The sequence below is a fragment of the Castor canadensis genome, chromosome 3 (genome assembly GCF_047511655.1).
Source record: "Castor canadensis chromosome 3, mCasCan1.hap1v2, whole genome shotgun sequence".
NCBI classification, from domain to species: domain Eukaryota; kingdom Metazoa; phylum Chordata; class Mammalia; order Rodentia; family Castoridae; genus Castor; species Castor canadensis.
The window spans coordinates 192,861,650-192,884,926 of NC_133388.1; the positions used below are offsets into that span (position 1 = coordinate 192,861,650).

At 36.6% G+C, this 23,277-nt stretch overlaps 2 long non-coding RNA genes across 2 annotated transcripts in view; one reads left to right on the forward strand and one right to left on the reverse strand.

The window, feature by feature from the left end:
- Positions 1-7,072: 7,072 nt before the first annotated feature.
- Positions 7,073-13,403, reverse strand: LOC141421388 (uncharacterized). The gene is made up of 3 exons (XR_012445977.1): positions 13,330-13,403; positions 10,764-10,809; positions 7,073-7,781 (listed from the first exon to the last, which is right to left on the reverse strand). It is a non-coding gene; the product is annotated as an uncharacterized lncRNA (long non-coding RNA).
- The window catches only part of LOC141421387 (uncharacterized), a 60,684-nt gene continuing 47,862 nt past the window's right edge, over positions 10,456-23,277 (forward strand). Inside the window, exons 1-2 of the long non-coding RNA XR_012445976.1 lie at positions 10,456-10,623; positions 11,510-11,626. This is a non-coding gene — a long non-coding RNA (uncharacterized lncRNA). The remainder of the gene's footprint in view (positions 10,624-11,509; positions 11,627-23,277) is intronic.

Consider the following 23,277-nt stretch of genomic DNA (forward strand, 5'->3'; position numbering starts at 1 on the left):
GTTTTAGCAAGGATTTATTTTAGTATAACAAGATAAAGTATAGACAGGGGGCGAGGGATGGAGGAAAAGAGAGAGAAACATTTCCTGTTCCTCACTCAGGAAATGGGAGCAAAGACTCCTATAGATCATTTAAAATTTTTCTTTATTCTGTATGATATTTTAAACTATTGTATTTATCCTATATGGTGCACACTCAATTATTATGTTTTTTCTTTTTACTGATGATTGAACTCAAGGCCTCAGGCAATCACTCTAGTTCTTTAGTCATACCAAGTCCTTTTATTTTTCTTGGCCAGTCTCAGACCTTGATCCTCTTACCTCCATCTCCCTAATAGCTGGGACCATAGGCATAACCACTACACCTAGCTTATTTGTTGAGATGGAGTCTTGTTAACTTTTGTATTGCTGGCTTTAAACCATGATCTTCTTGTCTTTGTCACATGAGTACCTTGGAATTCAGATATGTTCCATTATGCTCTATTTTTAAACTGAGGAAAGAAGACTCCACCTGATAGGGAAGACAGACCAGGAGGACTTTCTGACTCGCTTTGTTGGTGATAGTCATTTTTGTTGATGACTTGCTTTGGAATTTGTTTCACTCCTGAAAATGCTCCTTACTTTGCCTGGGTACTGGCACTTGCAGATGCATTTTCCTCAGACTGATCTCTAGCTCAGAACTGTTGCTTTCTTTTTTCATCTTGCCTCAGATGCATAAAGTAAAAACTTATTTCCTAAGTTTTCTCAGTGTTTGAACATTTTTGGTGAGAATTACAGACCCTTTCAAGTGAACTGACCCTTAAGAACAGTCCCAGATAGCAAAACCTTCTCTTCTAGCATTTCATTTGCTAGTGCTGTCCCTCTAAAATTACCTGTCAGCCACATGTCAAAGGGTTTACTCTGTAACTTTACCCACCTTGGGAAATTTTATTTCTGTTTAGTGGTTTTTGTGCTGAGTTATACTGTTGTTCCAATATCTGTCTTACCTGGAGTTGACCCATTAAAGCAATATTTCTCAAAATTGAATGCACTATGAATCACCCAGGGATCTTGTTAGAATGCAGATGTTTTAGTAGATCTGGGGGAGAAGGGGACTCAAAGTTCTCACGTTTTAACAAGCTCCCAGGTGATGCTGATGCTGCTAATGCTTCACTATCCACATTTGGGGAGCCACACTAAACCTCCTGGCTCCTGCTCCCTGTTCCCCCTCTGTTAGCCTCCTTCAGGCTCATCCTTGGTCCACTGGCCCCACTGACCACAGCTGGCAAGCAGATGGTGGCATTTAGTAAATGACAGTCAGGAGCCCTGGGAAGCCTAGACTTTGTTAACCACCATAAGCAGAAACAGCTTCTTCGGGCTTTGAATGATGATCACAAATTGTATTGACCAAGCACTCACCTGCCAAGCATCTGCCATGGACCAAAGTGCTTTCCATTTGTGATTTATTAATAGTTAGGTCTCACCATCTAGGAAGCAGTCAGTATATTATCTCAATTTTATATTTGAGGACCCTGAGATCAACTAGGCAGCATGGGGTTTTGCAGTAAGTGATGAGGCTCAAATTCAAACTCAGATAAAGTAGTTTTCTCAAATAAGTACTATTAGATATTAATAAAAACCATAGGACATCCACTACCTTTACTCTGTTCTTATTCTGCACTGAAATATATACATGCAGATTTTAAAATGAGCCTTTGAAGAAAAATTGCAGCATAACAGTGTCACCTTACAAATCTTCATCTTCCATTTTTTATTTTATTTTCTTTTTTCATTTTCAAGGTCTGAGTTCTAATCTCAAATTAACCCCCTCCTAACTGGGCATCAGCTTCCTTATTTCTTACAGTGAAAGGATTCTGCTAAGACAATCACCAAACAGAATTCAGTAAACTTATAATCTAAGTTCTTAGAGAATCAAATTAAAAAGGTCTAGGCTCCAGTCTAGGAATCCATGTTCAGTTCAGAAGATCCCCATAAAATTCATATGTAGACTTTGGTTAAGAACACTTTATCTAAATGACCTCTAAGCTATTTGTTTTCAGATTTAGAATTAGATCTGACACTAATTGCCAGTCAATTGTGTTCCTGTTTGCAGTGTGGAGCACATTTTCTTTCCTATAGGAGCAAGCATTGCTGGAAGAAGGTTGTTTTGTGTCTGAAATCTTCCCCACTCAAGGTGAGTGATTAGTGTGACTGTCGCCCCTCCTAGAGCAATCCTAACTTGGGATGCACTGTTGGTTGGGTGATAGGTGGCTTAATTCGCAGGAGTCAAGGCACAGCTGCTAGCATTCTGGGGCTCTGTAAGGCTGTTGAGCATCTGTTATAACTTTACAAAAGCCAGAGGGTGGGAAACCATGGGGAGTAGTCATTTCTATGGTGTGTGTTTCTGTTGATGAAATTGTCTGCATGCAGGATAAGTTCATTGATCTTTATTTGGAAAATCTTGAGAATCTTCTTTGCTTGAAAAATGTGGCAGGTTCTCAACTGGTGAGCAGAGACTGTATTGGGAGTATTGAGTGACACATAGTACTGGTACCTTGGGTCAGCCTTGAAATTGCATATATTTTTTTCCTAAGATTCATCTCTCTCTCTCTCTCTCTCCCATTCGCTCCTTCTTCCTATCCTTCCTCACTTTTTTCCCTTTCCCTGTCTTTCTTTATCTCTCACTCTTACTCACCAACAATCATTAAATATTATAAAAACGACACAAGAACTCACCAGTAGAATGGTTCCTGAGTGCTGGGCAAGACAGAATTCTTTCTTTTATTGCATTCATCACTAAACATATTAAGTTTTCACATTTCAGTACATTCTTATAACATGTAAATCTGAAAATTTCCAAAGTGATTCATTTTTTAACATTTTGCTTTATTTCTATTAACATGTATTAGCTGTAAATGCTAATGGATTTAAGTGTAGTGTTTCAACACTTGCCTACAGTGTGTATTGTCTAAATTAGGGTGATTAGTGTTTCACTCCACTTTTCATTCCTTTAGGTTTAGAGCATTTGAGCTCTTCTCTTCTAGGTCTTTATAAAGCATATAAAAAGTTGTGAATTATAGTCATACTACTGTGCTGTGGAATATCAAAAGTTATTCTTTCTTTCTAACTGTTTGGAACCTATTATCAAATACAATTTATTCTTAACACATATCCTTCTGAATCTCTAGTAATGAAATTTTATATTCAGATTGACATTTTTTAGCTTCCACATATGAAGGAAGACATGTGGTACTTGTCTGTCTATGTCTTAATTATTTCACTGAATGTAATGCTCTCTATTTCCATTCCATTTGCTGCAAATGATGGAATTTCTTTCTTCTTTATGGCTGAATGATTCTTCATTGTACACATATACCACATTTTCTTCATTCATCTGCCATGGGCACCAAGGCTGATTATATATCTTAGATATTGTGAATAGTGTGTAGTAAACATGGGCATATAAGTATGTCAGAAGTCAGCTGGATCACATAGTGGACTTATTCTTATATACAACCACTTTATTTATTAAACTAATGATGGAAAATTAAAAACTCACAGAGGTAAAAAATAAAGACAATTGCTCACATGTACAAAGTAATTGAATAAGGTCCAGATTATATGATCCCCATCCCACCCTTTTTCCATATTTTATGCTATTTGCATTTGTCATAACCCATCAATTGCTCCATTGGGACACTAGTGTACATTAATTATGTTTATATGTCTAGAGCCCCATTTTCTTGGGCAACATATGAAATATTGTGACTGTTGAATGGTCACCTATTTTAGGATCTCATTCTCATTGGGTGTAACTCATTTCTCACTGGTCATTCATTCCTCTGGTTGAATGTGTAATCCAGGGCTATGACTATAATCTTGGTCAACAGAACTTTTTCTCTGAGGTCTTCAATCGTGAAGTGGAAGAATACTTTTCTGATAGGTGACAAACTGAATGGATGCAAGCTAAGGATGCCACAGCACATCTTCTTTGGAATAAAATGAAAACCTGCTTGCATTTGCTGAAAATAGGGCTACAATAAGATACGCAGAGCTAACAAATATGAGAGCAAAGGTAAAAGAGGAAAGTTAAGAAGGTGAATATGGTTGATATACTTTGTATACAATAATTAATAGAGAATTTTTAAACCTGTTGAAAAAAGAAGGGGACTAGGTAGAAAGGAGAAAAATAGAGGGGATGAACCAATTTGTTTATAATACATACATACATGGAAGTGCCACAATTAAACTACCTATACAGCTATCTTACTTAGACAAACAAAAATGTCTTTTTGCCTACCTCCAAAAAGGAGAGCTATAGCCCTATCTCCTTAATGAATATCGATGCAAAAATACTCAATAAAATAATGGCAAACTGAATTCAACAGCACATCAGAAAGATTATCTACCACGACCAAGTTAGCTTCATCCCAGGAATGCAGGGATGGTTCAACAGATGCAAATCTATAAATGTAATATACCACATTAATAGAATCAAAGACAAAAACCACTTGATCACCTCAATACATGCAGAAAAAGCCTTTGACAAGATCCAACAACACTTCATGATAAAAGCTCTAAGAAAACTAGGAATAGAAGGAAAGTACCTCAACATTATAAAAGCTATATGTGACAAACCTACAGCCAACATCTTACTTAATGGTGAAAAACTGAAACCATTTCCCCTAAAATCAGGAATGAGACAAGGGTGCCCACTATCCCCACTCCTACTCAACATAGTCCTGGAATTCCTAGCCAGAGCAATTAGGCAAGAAGAAGAAATAAAAGGAATATAAGTAGGTAAAGAAATTGTTAAAATATCTCTATTTGCAGATGATATGATCCTATACCTTAAAGACCCAAAAAACTCTACTCAAAAAGTCCTAGACACCTCCAACAGCTACAGTAAGGTAGCAGGATACAAAATCAACATACAAAAATCATTAACTTTTCTATACACCAATAATGAACAAACTGAGAAAGAATATATGAAAACAATTCCATTTAAAATAGCCTCAAACAAACTTAAATACCTAGGAGTAAACTTTAAAAGGATGTGAATGACCTCTACAAGGAGAACTACAAACCCCTGAAGAAAGAGATCGAGGAAGACTACAGAAGGTGAGGAGCTCTCCCATGATCATGGATTGGTAGAATCAACATAGTGAAAATGGCTACATTACCAAAAGCAATCTACATGTTTAATACAATTCCCATCAAAATCCCAATGACATTCATCATAAGATAGAAAAATCTATCCTAAAGTTCATTTGGAAACACAAGAGACCACAAAAAGCCAAGGCAATACTCAGCAAAAAGGGCAATGCTGGAGGTATCACAATACCAGACTTCAAACTATATTACAAAGCAATAGCAATAAAAACAGCATGGTACTGGCACAAAAACAGACATGAAGACCAGTGGAACAGAATAGAGGACCCGGGTATGAATCCACACAGCTATGCCCTTCTTATTTTTGACAAAGGTGCTAAAAATATATGATGGAGAAAAGAAAGCCTCTTCAACAAATGTTGTTGGGAAAAGTGGTTTTCTGCCTGTAAAAAACTGAAACTAGATCCATGTTTATCACCTTGTACTAGTATCAACTCAAAATGGATCAAGGACCTTAATATCAGACACCAAACTCTAAAGTTGGTACAGGAGAGAGCAGGAAACACTCTGGAAGTAGTAGGTATAGGTAAGGACTTCCTCAATAGAACCCCAGCAGCTCAGCAACTAAGAGAAAGTATAGACAGATGGGACTTCATAAAATTAAAAAGCTTCTGCACAACATAAGTAATGGTCTCTAAACTGAAGAGACCACCCTCAGAGTGGGAGAAAATATTTGGCAGCTATGCATTAGATAAAGGACTGATAACCAGAATATATAGGGAATTCAAAAAACTGAACTCTCCCCAAATCAATGAACCAATAAAGAAATGGGGAGCTAAACTAAACAGAACGTTCTCAAAGGAAGAAATTCAAATGACCAAAAAAACACATGAAAAAATGCTCACCAACTCTAGCCATAAAAGAAATGCAAATCAAAACCACACTAAGATTCTACCTCATCCCTTTTAGAATAGCCATCATTAGAAACACCACTGACAACAGGTGTTGGTGAGGATGTGGAGAAAAAGTAACCCTCATACACTGCTGGTGGGAATGCAAACTAGTACGATGACTCTGGAAAAAAATTTGGAGGCTTCTTAAAAATCTAAACATAGATCTGCCATATGTACCAGTAATCCCATTCCTGTGGATATACCCAAAGGAATGCAACACAGGTTACTCTAGAGGCACCTGCACACCCATGTTTATTGCAGAGCTATTCACAATAGCCAAGTTATGGAAACAGCCAAGATGCTCCACTACTGATGAATGGATTAAGAAAATGTGGTATTTATACATAATGGAATGCTACTCAGCCATGAAGAAGAATGAAATCTTATCATTCGCAGGTAAATGGATGGACTGGAGAATATCATTCTGAGCGAAGTTAGCCAGGCTCAGAAGACCAAAAATCATATGTTCTCCCTCATATTCAGACTTTAGATCCAGGGCAAATACAGCAATGGGATTGGACTTGGGTCACATAAGGTGAGAGCACACACGGGAGGTATGGGGATAGGTAAGAAACCCAAAAACCATGATAATATTTGAAGTCCTCACTGCAGAGGAACTAATACAGAAACTTTAAAGCAATAGAGATCAATATGAGAAGGGGATCAGGAGCTAGAATAAAGGTCAGTTAGAGATGAATCAACTTAGAATGTAACACATTTATTCATGGAAACAATGTAGGGATCTCCCTGTATAGCTATCCTAATCTCAACTGCAAAACTGCTTTGTCTTTCTTATTATTGTTTATGCTCTCTCTTCAACATAATTAGAGATAACGGCAGAGCAGATTCTGCCTGAAAGTGAGGGTAGGTGAGGGGGAGAGGCAGTGGGTGGGGGCTTAGGGGAGAGAAATGGCCCAAACAATTTATGCACATATGAATAAATGAGAAAAAAATTAAAGAATTAAATTAAACAACCATGAAAAAAAAGTCTTTTTGCAAAAAAAAGGTCAGGAAGTTAAAACAGGTCCTATCTGGGAGTTTGGTACCAGTAGAAGGGGAATGGTATAAGGAAAGTGTGTGGGAGGGTGAATAGGGTAGAAATATTATATACTCATGTATGAAAATTGAAAAATGAGACTTGTTGAAACTGTTTTAAGAATGGGTGAGGTGCGTTAAAGGAGAATGATGGAGGTGGTGAACTCCATTATGATATATTGTAAGAACTTTGTAAATGTCATATGTACCCCCAGTAGAACAATATGATAATAAAAAAGAAAAAAGGTAATAAATAAGTAAATTAAAATATCCTGAAAACAAAAACAAAAAATAAAATAAAAAATTATTAGTTAATTGCTAACATTGTACCTAATCTTGTGTTTTCCAGTCCTCTCATTTGAGTTCTAACCCTGGAATTTTACCAAATAAAATAAATAAAATAAAACTTTGGTTATGGATAATGTAGTAAAAATGTACAAGCTTTGGATTTGGTCACATCTTGTTATTGCTTGACTTTGACATTGACCTCTAGGCTCATGTGTTGGAGGCTTGGTCCCCAGCTGGTGATGGTCTTTTGGGAGGTGCTGGGAACCTAGCACCTACTGGGAAGTAAGTCACTGGAGAGCATGTCCCTGGGGGCTTGCCCCGACTCTTTCCTCCTCTTCCTTTCTATTTCTTGGCTGCCTGGAGGTGAGCAACTTTGTTCTTCCATGTCCTTCTGCATGATGTTCTGCTTACTGCAGCCTGGAATCAATGGAATCATAAATAACAATGGGACATATTTTTTTCCTTATTAGTGCCTTTCTTCATTTGTAAGTTTGCTCTCTCTGATATTGCAATGAACATTAGAAATGCCATATAAGATTACATCAAGTGAGCAAAAATATCCATCACTTTACATACTTAATTTTGTGTGAACATGTAAAAATTTGTTCTTTTAACAATTTAAAATACATAATGCATTATTGTTAGCTAAGGTTCTGTTAATTCAATAGAAACATTTGACATTTTATACATATATCAAAACATCACATTTCATCCTATAAATATATATAATATAGTGTGTAACTTAAAATTTTCACTAAAAGTAAATTACTTTGAAAAAGACATAACAAATAAAAAATTACATATGTACTAATTGTTTAATGGCTCACCTATATTCTTATTTTTATTGTAACAGTTTTACTCTTGTTAGTATAATGTTTTGGTTGTTACATGTATAACTATCCACAGGAAGCAGGATTCAATTCTACAACAAGCAGTATTAAGAATTGTTTACATATATGACTTTGACCAAGTCATTTCAACCTCCTAATGTCAGATAGTAATCTGTAAAACAGCATGATAAAACTTGAACTGCTGACCTTATGGAGTTTTTGGGAAAGGCCAAATAGATCTCATCTCCAATGGCATTTTGCAGACTTAGGCTTTTCTCTCCTTTTAGGCCAGGTGTCTGAGTTAGGACTTGGTTTCTGTCTGCCCTCAAAATTCTCCCACCTCTCCACTGCAGTACTCTCTTCTGAAATTCCCTGACTAAAGTCAGGAAATAAAGATACAGAACTCAAAAATCTATTAATAGGCAATGAAACTAACAGAAGGGAAACAAAAAATACATCCTCTGGCATATTGTGATATAAAAGAAAAAGCAATTACCAGAAATGAATGTGTGTTCAGGATGACTTCCTTCATTCAAAAAGAAAATGGTCCAGTGCCAGCCCACTGAAACATGGCCTACACATCCAGATGCAAATGACAAAATGATCCCCCCCTAAATTTTACATTTATGATTGATGAGTAACATTACATGAGAACAAAAAGGGAAAAAAATATGTGGCTGAAGGGCCACATCAACTGTTCAGTGACTCAGGTGGCACATTTGTGTTTGATCACACACTTCTTTGCTGTGTAAGTGTGGGAGAGAGGAGGGGTGTATTGACAGCAGAAGACAGACACAGGGACAAGATGGTATCCATGCTGCTATATGAGGGGGAAATAGAAAATGGATGCTGTTGGGCTATATCCCCAACCCCTTCTTATAACAACTTGTGGATCCAGCTCTTGTTTTCTCTTATATCACAACAGCATTTGGTAGTCATCCTGTTCTTTTCTTCTTTTGTGGCTGCCATTATCTACTACTTTCTTGAGAACTGGCTTACTTTAAAATGGCAAACACCCATGTCAGTTCCATACTAGCTTTGAATTCTAAGGGCATCCAAAGTAAAGTTTCAGAAATTTGAGTTCCTGTTTAAGACCTTTAAAAATCCATTTGTCTGGGGGAAATTAAAAGATATAGAAGATGTCCACAGAACTAGCAACAGAAAAACTCAACAGCACTAGCTTGGTTTAAAGAAAAAAAAAAAGAAGAAAAGAAATAGTTAGCTGCAATCTTAGACTTATGCACAAATACATAAGACACTTTGCTAAATATACCAATATTATATTATTTAATTCTACTTTTTAAAATACCAAGTTTCAATTGTGGGCCTGCTATGTGCTATAAATCCTGGGAATACAGAATTGAATGAAGAAAGGTCTGGGCCCTCAAGGAACTCATCTTTTAGCAAGAGAACAAATATAAGCACATAAAAAAAGTCTGTTAAGGATGCATATGTTTTGAGATTCTCGAGTAAGGATATCTGAAAATCTTTCTGAAAGAACAACCTTCTGATTCAAGTTTTCAGAAGACTGTTTTGACAACCGAGAGAGAAATACATTTCCAAATATTTCTCACCTATTGGATTCTGAACTCTGGAACTTTGGGGTCCATTCAAGGTCAGCTTTATAAGTCTAAGAACTAGTACCTATTGCAGACATCTCATCAATTCAATGTGCTCTGAATTGTTCCTGGAATCTTGCTTTGCCCTCCAGTGCTGGTAATTGACTGCATGTGCACACATACACACATGCACACAGATATATGCACACACATACACACACACATAAATCTGCAAATTTTATTCATTAATATTGGAGACCCAAACTCCTCCACTCCTACCACCACCCCCTTTCCAGGCTTATCTCCTAAGAGAAGCTTCTGGACTGTCAATGTCTTTAGGGCATGATGTGAAGGGAGAGGGAGATCTTACTTACACTGGAACCTGCCAACTGGTGTTGAACCTGAATTGGCCCCAGTAGTCAATGCTGAGACTAGAGGGTATGGGCCCTGGGGACACCTGCTGCTGGTGTTCTTGGGAACAGTTGCATAGCTCCTCCAGAAGAAGCTGTTTCTATCGGGTTCACTTTTAAATTTAAATAGAGCTACTCAGTTGATTTATATAATTACTTAGCAGGATTTTAGCTGTGCCCCTATAAAACTAGAAGTCTGGAATAACATGCTTCTACTAGCAAAGTTATAGAAAAGTCAGTTCCTACTAACCATTGAGTTTCCCTTCTTCTCTGTACATATTTCACTTCCAGAATTTTCTGACCTTTCTGTGATAAATGTAATTCACTCTGAAACTTGACGGTCAAATGAAAGAGAGGAAGATCTGACATTTGGCTACATCATCTATTAGGATCAATAAGTCCAGAGGTCACCAAAAGAGGCAGCATATGTCACCCCAAATTGATAATGCTTTGGTTCATGGTAAGTATTTGGGAAATTTTTTAAAAGCTATTTTTTCTCAGATATTTTGCAGCTAGTATTTTTGAGACTTTTTCTTCTTTACAGAATTTAAACCATGGTAACTATAATGTTAGTGCATGTTTCTGTATGATAATGCTTACCAGTTAATCACTCTGAAATCTTCCCCTTTATTAGTTCTATCTGGACCTAGAGAGAAGAATTCAGTTTGAGACAAGGCTCTGTCATTTATTATTTATATGACTTTGATCAATTCCCATAAATCTGGGTCTTTTTTTTTTAAGTTTATCTTTATCTTTAAAATGGAAATTCTTTCAACAAATAAACTTCAATTATCTACTGCATCAAAGGCATGGAGGTAAGCACTCAGGCCTCAGCTGTGAAAAATGCAGATTTGTCTTTTCCAGTGGGGAGAAAAGCAACAGATGCTATGATTTCAGATGTGAGGGTATGGAGAAAATTAATTGTGAATACATATAGGTAAAGTGCCTTGTGTATACATTGGTCCTTCCAATACTATTTAATCTGAAAAAATTCATTTAATCTAGAAAGGGAAAACATGTTAATTTAACAAATGCTGAGAGTAAACACTGCATTTGAAATTCTTCCAGGTAGTAGAGATATGGTATTTAATGAGAAAGGCATGCCTACTTCTTCCCTCGGCCTACATTATTTATCCCAGTGTTCATTTTAGGATTATATAGGAAAAATATGTTAGTCTTTTTAAAATTTTAAATCAATGTATTTTTAAGTGAAGATTCAAGATATTGGACCATGTTCCCTGGAGTTTTGTGACCTCTGTTTCATTATACAGTGCTCTATATGCTTGCTGAATTCCGGCCTTTACCTTCATGTGATAATAGCTTGATTCTAATCAATATTGCCCTAGGCTCCTACACAATACACAACAGTGATGCTTTCTCAACACATTATCTACCCTGCCCATTCCTGGTTTCGATGGGACTTCTGAACCTTCAGGTGGAAGAGAATGTTGTGAGTAGTTTGAGTAAGTGCTAAACGCATTCTTCTTATACATTTGACTCTTTGAATATTACCTCTATATGTAAGCTGACTGATGTCAAACAAAACAGGAAAGGATAAGATGAAGAAAATTCACAGCAACTGCAACAGTTACCTTGAATTAGGATAGCACAGTCACTATACTTTAGAAATTCTGTAGACATCAGCAGACAACTGCAGGCTGTGTCTCCCATATGTCTGAGAACTCTCTGAGAATTCCTCGTCAGGTGCCTTGACTAGACACCCCAATCCAGTTGGGGAGCCACGTGTCTTGAAATGAATTTATTCTACCTGTTCTGGCTCTAGGTTCTAATTCTGCAACTGAAAAAAGATGAACTTTCTTTGGTTGCATACTAGTTAATGGCAATGAAAGTACTCGACCCCAAATCTACACACCTTATTTTATATTCATTGATTTTGATTTTGTTTTGTCCTCTTATCCTTAGTCACAGTGGACTACAGTTTTTGTTGTATATCATAAATATATATTTATAATGTATAAAATAACAGCATCAGATGACCAAATATGGTAGTGATCTTCTCTTTCTCCTGGATTAATAACATCAGATCACAGATCTTATTTGGAATTCCTTAGTAACAGAAAATTCACTGAGTCATACAAGCTGAGTGTATACAAGCTCCTAAAAAGATGATTGAATCACATGCCATGGATACCCTGCCCAATGGTGGAAAATTTCTGTGAGATTGGCCAAACTTCCAACTTGCAGCATCTGTTATTCTTCACTATGATCATCGCCCAGCTGTAGAACCTTCTTCTGTCTGTGTGAGGTGTGGCATGGAATTCTTGGGGGGAAATAATGTCCTTTTGAAGAAGACTTTACCCCAATACTGATAGGCATATATTTTAGTGTCCCAGGGGCTCTATTGGGTTTTGTGTGGGACAAATCTGAGTTGTGCTCCTATACTGGCTCCATCATTCCCTCAACAGGATTAAGCTCTGAACTCTGGTTGCCAACAGTGGAAATTGCTTTCTCTTTAATGCACATTTAATCAGTCCCTTTCTTGACTCACTTTCCCATTCCTCTTCTAGAGTTTCCTGAAATCACTTCCCAAGTGAACTATTTACACTGTAATCCTTATTTCAGATTCTGTTCCTTCAAAAATAAATACAGGCAAAAATGCACTGGCACAGCAAACATACTGAAAATATATATGAGTTAACTCCTGTTTTGAGTCAAGGGATATAGCAGGAAACAAAAACAGTAATTTCTTGCCTTCAGAGTACCAAAAAATATTTAAGTTCTTTCTTCCTTAGCATTTCTCTCAGCTAAAGAAAGGGAGAAAGAGAAGGGGTGCTTTTAGGTTGAGCTTTCTGAAAGAATTCAGCAGGTATCAAAACAATGCACGAAACCTTGCATTTGTACAGCAACATAAATTGCACAAAAGCTTTCAAATACTATATCTCAGAAAAGGAGATCATCAGAAAACCTCCTCAGGAATGTTGAGGAACAGTCACCATTTCACAGGTGAGAAAATTGAGGCTTATAGACATGGCTGAGCTGATTAATTCTGCAGGTAAGCATCAAGTCTAGGGCTCTGCAATTCACCAGTTTCTCTTCCATAGTCAGTGTCATAACAGTGTCCATGACAAGGACACAAAGGCAGTGCTGCATACAAAATGACCACTTCCAGTAATCCTGGCTTGCTACTGAATTACAGTACACTCACCTTTTGAAACAGGCGGATTAGGTCACTGCTGGGAAAAGCTGCTTCCATGGCCCATTGATTTGCTTTCATTGGGCATTTCTTTTCCTGGCAGAATAGTTTGTCACAGATATTATGTAAATGTTACTTATCATGCATTACGCAAGTTTATAACTCAAGGGAGTGGAATAAAAAAAGGAGAAAAATAACTATTGCTAAAAATAAGTGTCTGAGAGGTTGGTGTGCTTGGGGGGTTACCATGGAGATGAAAATCTTGCAACACACTTTATATGACATGTGAGCCTGGGGCTGATCAAGGCCTGATGCATCTATTTGACCATTATAGTGCTCACATACTGACAAGTGCATCTGCTCTTGTACCAACTCCGGCATCTGTAAGCAACCAGCTATTCCAGTTCGTGGGCAGAGTTTAACCCAGATGAGAATCGACTGTCACTATCACCCAGTATTTGGTACCAAATGAAAGTAAATGTTATTGGAAATATTCTTTGACTCATTATTCCAAGAATAATGATCCATGCTTTTATCTGCCCCTTACCTAGTTGATGCTATTTGTAGAGGTAAGTTTCTTTGTCCCTGAATGATTTCTCTTTGACTTGTTGGTTTTTCTCCTCTAAGCATTTCACTTTCCCATTAGCACTGATACTTTATTCCAAGGATGGCCCACTTCATGGGACAATTATACCCTGGATTCATTTCCCAAACATCTAATTCCTCTTGATCCAATTCTGTACATCCTTCTCCACTTAGTTATAAGGTCATAGTGCGACCTCATGTTATGACATATCTAAATTAGGATAGACAGGTTATAGGATTTGTTTTCTCAATGATAAATATGAGAAATTTTTCACTGAGCACTTTGGGTCTCCATTTCTTGGGACAGGGCCAATCTATGTCACTTTACCCTTTTACATAGATACAGCAGAGCTATATATTAAATAGCTACTATATATAAGAACTGTGACAAATAGAAGTAAAGTTTACCCATTAAGGAAAATTTGGTAAAAGAGCAAACTATTTCGGTGGGAAACCTGAAAAGCATTTGTCTTAAATTACTAATTTAAGTATTGGGATTTCACAATAGGTGAAGAACACAAACATGCAATCTAGATGAGAAAATATGCCATGATAGATAAAAACAGGGAAAAGACAGAATAAGCTCAAATAGTAGAATGTGGTAGGAGGTTATTTGCTGTTCAAGAGTGGATGAAAACAAGAATTTCATCTAAATCCCTCATTGTACAGATAGCAAAGCCTGAGCAGTACTGGAATTTAGCAACTCATCCAACGAACTCATAACTGCTAGTTTTAGGAATAATTATAAATAGTCCAACAACGTTTTGCTGACTTGACTACTTCAGGCTTACAATATTAATACAATAAACTCTTAGGGTAATAGTGAAGGTGATAAATGCAAAGGATTGCAAATAATCCAAGTGAGAACGATTGCCATTGAATAAATTATACTCATGAACAAATGAAAGAAAGAGGTACTTGATTGCTTCTGATCGCCTCAGTGGCAGAATGACTCATATAAGGTACTAGATTTTCAAAATTAGTTCCTACCTCCCTAAATAACCTGTTCTCCATGCAGTTTACTCTTTACAACTTTTGACTGACAGACAAGAAAAGAAAACTGAGCAATAATCCAAGAATTCTGATGACTAGTTTACATGATCTGGCTTTTCCATTTAAAATTGTTAGTGTATATAAATTGTACAAAGTGAATTTCACCATGGTGTTTCCCACATGTGTATATTGTACTTTGATCATATTAATTCCCTCAATTGCTCTCTCTTCTCCCTGCTCCCCTACCCTCTATTTTTTTCAGACATTTTCAGTGACCTTCCTTATGCCATCATTCTACATGAACACAATGCATTTCCATATTTTCACCCTCCATCATTCTCTCTCCACTGTTTCCCCAATCTCAAAATTGCCGTCGTGGTTTCTTTATGTACAAGTACATACTCCTGTGTGTACATATATATATATATATATATATATATATATATGCATATGCAGATGTATTTTAGGTCTGAATATGAGAGAGCTCTGTCCTGAACTTGGATTATTTGGGTTAACATTATGACCTCTAGTTTTAACCATTTTCCTGCAATTGACATAATTCCATTCTCCCTTATGGTGGAATAATATTCCATTGTTTGTATGTGACACATTTTCTTTATCTACTCATCAGTTAAAGGGCAGTGAGGCTGTTTCCATAGCTTGGGTATTGTGAATAGTTCTTCAATAAACACGAGTATGCAGTTTCCTTCATTGTATCCTGACTTACATTTCTTCAGATGTATGCCCAGGAGACGTACCTCCTGATCGTATAGTAGTTCTATTTTTAGATTTTGAGGAATCTCCATATTAATTTCCATACTGGCTTCACTAATTCCCATTCCCTCCAACAAAGAATTAAGATTTCTTTCCTCCACCCCAGCAACATCACCAGCATTTGTTGTTTGTGTTCTTGATGATAGTCATGGGCAAAAACTTTCTGGCAAGAACCCCAGTAGATTAGCATATAAGAGCAAGAATTCATAAATGAGATTGCATCAAACTTAAAAGCTTCTGTATGACAAAGGGTAGTCACTAGAATGAAGAGGCTGCATACAGAATGGGAGAAAATCTTTCCCAACTAAACATCTGATAAAGAAAGAAGAATATATACAAGGAACTCAAAAACCTAAACTACAAAAGAATCAACAACCCAATTAATAAGTATTGAATAGACAATTCTTGAATGTTCAAATGGCCAATAAATACATGAAGAAATGTTCAACATTCCTGACTATAAAAGATTTCATTTCACTCCAGGCAAGATGCTTTTCCTTTTTTAGTAACCAAACTAAATGATACTACTGTAGCTGCTCCAAATCCCCTACATCACACACCATTGTGTAGTAGGAGGCTTAGATTCTTTTGTTAGGAATGCTTTGAGAATATAAGACCTATCTCAGAACAAAATGTGCTCAAATACACTCTCATATGATTTTATATTTTTAGATACCATCACTTATGGTGTATACAGCCATAAGTACACTTGAAATTTGTAAACTCTTGTTAAGAATTTTCCTATCTTAGGGCTGGAGGTGTGATTCAGGTGGTAGAACCTGCTTTGTGAGCACTGCTTTGCGAGCATAAAGCCTGAATTCAAACCCCAGTCCCAGCAAAATCAAACAACAACAATAACAAAAGAATACCTGTTTTATACATTACAAAGCTCACAAATATTCATATAAAAATTTAAGTCTTTGTTGTGGCAATGAAGAAACTGAGATGTAGAACAATGACATGACTTTTCCATATTCACACAACTTAGAGGAACTAGCTATATTCCAGAACTTTTGGTCACAGTATATCTCATTGTGTTTCCATGTCAATTGTCCACATCGTTCCTTCGATAGGTCAGGGCTAATAGGGATATGTGGGCTATTCTGCAGAGTAAATTTAATATCAAATTGGAAATGAAACTAGGGCCTAAGGTATGAAGTACATTTCCAAAAATGGCAGGATGAGATTTTGAGTGTGTAAATTGGGCTCATGCAGAGCTCTGCATCCTGTGGAAACTCACGTACAGCTGTTCTTCAAATATTCATTTGCTTCCCTGTGTTGAACATCAGTTAACCATAAGTCAGTTCCACAATCCCATTACACTCTTCTTCCTTTAGCTACAACTGAGTCTTTCTCATTCAGGAGGCAATCAATGAAAGATAGATTTGCAGACTTAATTGAATCTTCCATATTCAAGACAGCCTTCTCCATTTGATAAGAAAACAGATATTTAAAAAGACTCTTGTCTCCTGGATGTCCAAAATCTCTTTATTGGCCTTGCAAGATTGTTCAGACTATTACTTCCTCCCCTGGGTTATTTTCTTACCTCTAATTCATCTCTTCTACCAGGCTGAGAGAAAGTTAATGGCCCAGAATATATCTTACTCTTCTTTGTATCCCTAATTTCTAACATTCTCTTGTTTATTTAACAAATTCCTATTGAATATAGATTAGTACAATAACTTGTTTATGTGGAAGGGCATAATAGGTAACAAGTTTTTGTCTCCATGGTGCTTACATTCTAGGGAAAGAAAAAAATGCTATAATAAGCAAATGAGTGTTGTAATGCTAGGTAATGATAAGTTCTATGAAGTCAGGGGATAAAGATACAAGGAGTGGCTCTATTTTTGATGCTTGAATATTGGACTTTTTTATAGTGGTCTCAAATCAAAGATCTGAGATGCTTGACAGAAGTTAAAGAGGCATGTGAGCAAGAGAGCAATGCCTCCATGTGTTGTCATACATTGTGTCAACTCAGAACATATCAAAAGAACTAGCACCTAAAACAATACTTACCACATGGCAAATCTGCAATGGGATAGATCTGTATTCTCCCTTCATCTGAATACATCCCAAATATCTGTAAATGTTAGCTCTCTTCCTAAATCAGTAATCTTATAAAACCATCCCTGTAATAGGAACAAAGGTAAAATTGGCTGAGTAGATGCCATGTGCCTGACATTCCGTGTGGCATGTTCGTTCTCTTCTTTAATTCCCATACTAAGCATGTAAGATGAGCATTATTGGCTTCATCTCATAGATGAGAAATTTGTAGTGATGGGCTAATGCGTCCATGTCCACTACATCATTGAGCTCTAAATATGGGAGCCTGGCATTGTCCACGTCTTTCACTACAATGCCTATCCAAGAATGAGGTGATGAATTGCTTTTGTCCTGATACTAGAAACTAAGAAAAGAGTAGAGTAAGTTAAATATAAGTTAGCTTGTGGTATAGTCTATTTTTTTTGGTGGTTCTGATTTTTTTCTTTTTTTAACTCAGGGTCTCATGCTTGTTAGGCTCTTCTACAAGAGCCATGTCATCAAGCCCTTTTTGCATTAGTTATTTTTCAGGAAGGGTCTTGAATTTTTTTTTTTGACTCATCTAGACATGAACCAAGATCCTCCTATTTGTGCCTCCTATATTGCTGTGATGACAGCTGGGTATGATACACAGCTTATTGGTTGACATAAAGGTCTGGTTATCCTCCTGATATCCACCTCCCAAGTAGCTGAGATTTCAGGTGTGCCTGGCCTCAAAGTTTATTTTCTTGTAATCATATCCATCAGAGGAAACAGACATCATGTTCAAGTAGTTTTTGAAAGGAGTAAAATATAGCAAATAGCTCTTGAAGTGCGGGTCCAGTGGTGGGAATCAAGGAGGAATGTGATGTTCCTAGGTAGGAGTAACAGAGGGAACCCTTAATTCCTCAGTCCTGGAGATGCCAGGCATAGCCATAATACTCTTTCAGATGTAGTAAGGCAGCCAGCTGTGTGAGACGGGACTATGCTAGAAATTTTCCTAGTTTTCCCAGAGCCTTCCCAGTTTCCTTATTGAGAGTCCTACATCTTGAAAGTCTCTCTGTTCCATCCAAACTAGGATGATGAGTGAATTTAGTAATTCGTGTTTATATGAAGATTACAACCCAATGGTAACCACAGCTCAGCAGGGATGAAAAAGTGAGGGGTGGTTACAAGTGAGAGAAAGCCCTGTTTTTATCCAGTATGTTACATTGGTTAGGGTCAGGGCAAAGCTCAAATTCAAGGGACTTGGTAAGAGTCTGTACAGGTCAGTTGTAAGTACTCAGAGACGGGGAGAGATAGTTAAGTATGAAACTGATAAGTTAAATAGAAAATACTCAGGAGAGGAAGAGAGAAGTAATATGCTGGATATAATGTGCCAAGCATGTAATCATTGCCTGTGGAAGACCAGGAGCTGTTTTCAGAAGACAGACCCACTCCTAAGTATAGAATTCATAGCTGTCTAATAGCCTAGGTTTGACTGTGTAATCCCATCACCCAACATGCCCCCTATGCACATCCATGTTACAGTCACCAGGCAATATTCAACCACCTGTATATACCTGAGTCTGCTGACTCTTTGGCCTTGCTCATTCCTCTTTGTATCTGTAATGCCTTGTTCACCTCTAGCTGCCAGCAGTTTATTCACTTCAAAGACTGAGAACTAATCTCACTGCTTTCATCCCAAATCTAGAGTAATATGTCACAGAATATGTGTGTTCAATCAACTTTTGTTCTGGTTAAAACTGAATTTGAAAACAAAATGTGACAGAGAAAATGTCCTAAAGCTAAATCCTCCACAAGTATAGAAAATGGCATGAGCAATTTAATGAAAAGAGTAATATGTGTTTCTCTCAGGAACTCTTACTTTTCTACTTTTGTGAAGTAAAATACTCACATATCTACTCTCACAAGAAATAGATTCTGCTGAAAGAAGAGAATTCTGGACCGTGTTTTCATTTAAAACCCAGTATATGGTTCAGGACAACAATGAATTTTTCTTCAATGGCTTTTTCAGAAAGAAAAGAGATTGATATCATGATCGGTCAAAAGTATACATTGCTAGATTAAGGAAAGCTTGTGCATTCATGACTTACAAGTAAGAGTATGTTTTAGATACAACAAGTTGAGCCAAACTTTTCTCTGTCTTAAATGATATAAAAGTACACAGTTACTCATTTATACATGGATTTAACCCACAAGCCGTTGGAAATCTAGCATACTCTAAGTGAGGAGACAAGGTAAGTAGGCTGACCTGGATGCATTTCTTCACTTTAGTTTTAGCATCATCATTTGAAAAGGACAGATGTGGATACTTACTGAAGTAACATGTGTAAATAAAGGACATAGAACATTGTTGGCATTCACTCAAATAGCTACTTTTCTTCAATTGTAGTATTTTGACTTTACTCCGCAAAGGTATTTCAAATTTTGCTACAAATACTTTATAGAAGTTGCTTGGGGATGTCACTTCTGCTAATTTAATATTAGTACATCAAAGATGGGCTGTTCAAGGTACCTCATCTCCATGTAATGGAAAATTTTCATTAGACAGTTCTCCACATTGTGCCAGATCCTTACAACTTTTCATACTATAATAAGCAAAGATCTCATAACTATTATCTTTATGGCATAGAGCAGAGGTTGACAGACATTGTTCTGTACAGGTTTGATAGTAAACGTGTTCAGTTTTGAAAGCCATGTTGTCTCTGTTACAACTACAAAACATTTTCATCGTAGCATGACAGTAACTATATGGACAATATGTAAATAAGTAAATGAGTGAGTATGGACTGTGTTCCAGTAAGACTATGAACAAAAGAATGTAGATAGATGGATTGAACAATAGCATATGGTTTCCAATCCTTGTCATATATAAATATGTGATTTCCTACAAGCCAGATAAGGGTCAACTTCACTGTATATCCAGTCAACTAACAAAGAACACAAAAAAATACAATGTTTATAATACATGTATTAAACCTTTTCTCCTCTTTTTATTTTTTGTGGAAGATTAGAACCCTAAGTACTAAACTTTGAGGAAAAAGCGACAGGGAATTGAGAACCATGAAGCTATTGTAGGCATCAGGTGGCACACAGAACATGAAGAATCAAATTGTGTGGAAGAAGAATAAAGAATATAAAAAAATGATCAATGGTTAATCAATACTCAGAACCAATCACAGGCCCTCATACAATGTAACCAGTAAAGGTTCAAAGTAGTTGTGTCACTGAATAGCTATCATAGGTATGTGCAATCTCTCCAGATCTTAATCGTAATGTCCTTGTCTATGAAATGGGGATAAAATTGTATCTACCTCATAAATTTGGAGTAGGTACAAAATTAGTAAAGCATATCTATTGAGGATAATGCACAGAATGTGTTATGGCAAGTGTTTATTATAAGTGTTCAATCATTGTATTAATGATGAATGGCATTTCAAGTAATTAAATATCATACTGAATAATTTCATATTTTAGTGAAGAGAGGATGAAAGTATAGGGCTTGAGTGCATGCATCAGGCCCCAGATCCCAGGCTGGACCAGACCATGCTTTCTAAACAATTCCCACTGGCATTTTACAATTTTGGTTCTATTTAGCACATGGATAATGATCTCTTTGCTTGCACAGTGGAAAATCTGATTTTTAGATTTATGTTCACTTGTTTACCATCATACTCATCTCTGTCTCCCGGAAAGTATCTTTAGGTCACCTTGATTAAAATTTGGGTTACTCCCAAACGTCTCAGTCACACAGTGCAGTCAACTGCTCCTTTCATTTCTAGACATTTAATCTCATCCATTAAAAAGACTGTACTTTGCTGGATCTCAGACAGCATAATTTTCTCCATCTATTCATTTTATTTTTTGTAGCTCCTAACTGACTCTTGATCTACCTGCTCAAGACTTGGTTTCTCCACACTGCAGATACCAAGAGAGGGGAGAATAAGCAAAAGTTTACAATAATGATTTGAAAAAACTTGGAACACAAGGATCCATCTAAAATGCTTTTTTCAGTATAACAAGGAAAATGTTAAAGGCAAATGTATAGAAGAGGTGATATGTCATCAACTTTTAGAAGGGTGAACATGAAAGCACAGTAAATAAGAAATGAGAAGATATTATAGGTATATTAATCACTATCTCAAGTATACAAATTATTTCTATGGGAGAGGCAGTCTTCCTATCATCCATGATGGCGTCCATATAATGTGGACAGTCAGCTCTTTTGTTAACATGGGAGGACACATAATTATCTGGACTTTAAAAATGCTGACTTCGTTTTTTCCTTTCAGACTCCCTATTCTAAATTACTTGAAACTGCTTCCTAAGGAGTGTATCACAGAGATTTGAATGACAGTGCCCAAGTTTTATCAAACCATTCCTCTTTCTTGTTTCCTTCTTCTCCTAAGTGTGATGACTGCAGTCTCTAGGCAACAGAGTAGACTGACAAAGGCACATCAGTTCAGGTCACTTCCTAGTCTCTGTGAAGTGAGTACACTTATCTAGATTCTCTGGGGTCACACATGTTTTCACAAGCCTTTAGAGACTTTCCATTGTTTGCATGCCAAGTATTGCTGAATCCTACTACTTATGTACATCATAGAAGCCATCTCTTAGTATATAATTAAAACATGTATTTCTTAGTTAAACCCAACCATCTCTTAGAATTTTGAACTTGGTGTTGGTAGTTTTTAGAAGATCATAAATGTAGGTGTATTTTATGAAAACCACAAACATAACTTTGGGACATATCTGAATGGTATGGAGGGTACTCTTTTCTCTATTTCTTTCCAGATGGTGGACACTGCACTTAGAGATTGGGAAGTTTTCATATTGTAATAGCAGGTGTCTTCTTTTCTGATATGTTTCAATGAAAATGCGACATATCTGCCTCCAAAGATATTAATTTGGATTTGCATTATAATAATACTTTACATAAAGTACAAGAGAAAAAACTTGGTCCTAGGAAGAAGATGAGGCAAGATTCTCTAGATTTATCAGATCAAAAGCTAGATGGATACTTGTATATTAATAATCACTTGTTTTAAAAATATTTTACGGAAAATTATGTTCCATCTGAATCATACCATTAGACTTTTCCGTGTCTCTGTGAGATAGTTATAGTGATGTGCAATAGTTAGCTTTGTGTGTCCCTTTTACTGAGCTAAGGGGTTTCCACACAGCAAGTAAAACAATATTTACTGGTATATCTGTGAGGCGATTTCTGGAAAAGATAAGTGTTAAATTAGTAGATAGTGTAGTGAAGTCAATTTCACCAATGCAGGTTAACCTCATTATTCCTATTGATGTCCTGAGTAGAAAAAAAAAAGAGATATCAGGGTAAAATTGTCTTCTCTGCCTGACCTGGAATATCCAATGTTTTTCTATCCTTGGATATTAGTACTTCTAGTACTTGGACCTTCAGAGCCAGATTGGGATTCAGAATTTTGGCTTTTCTGTTTCTTCAACTTTTGAGTTTGGATTGGAGTTACTATGCTAGTAATATGAGTCTCAAGCCGGCAGATGGTAAATCATGGCACTTCTCAGCCTCTGCCATCATGTGAGCCCATTTTTATAGTAAGTCTT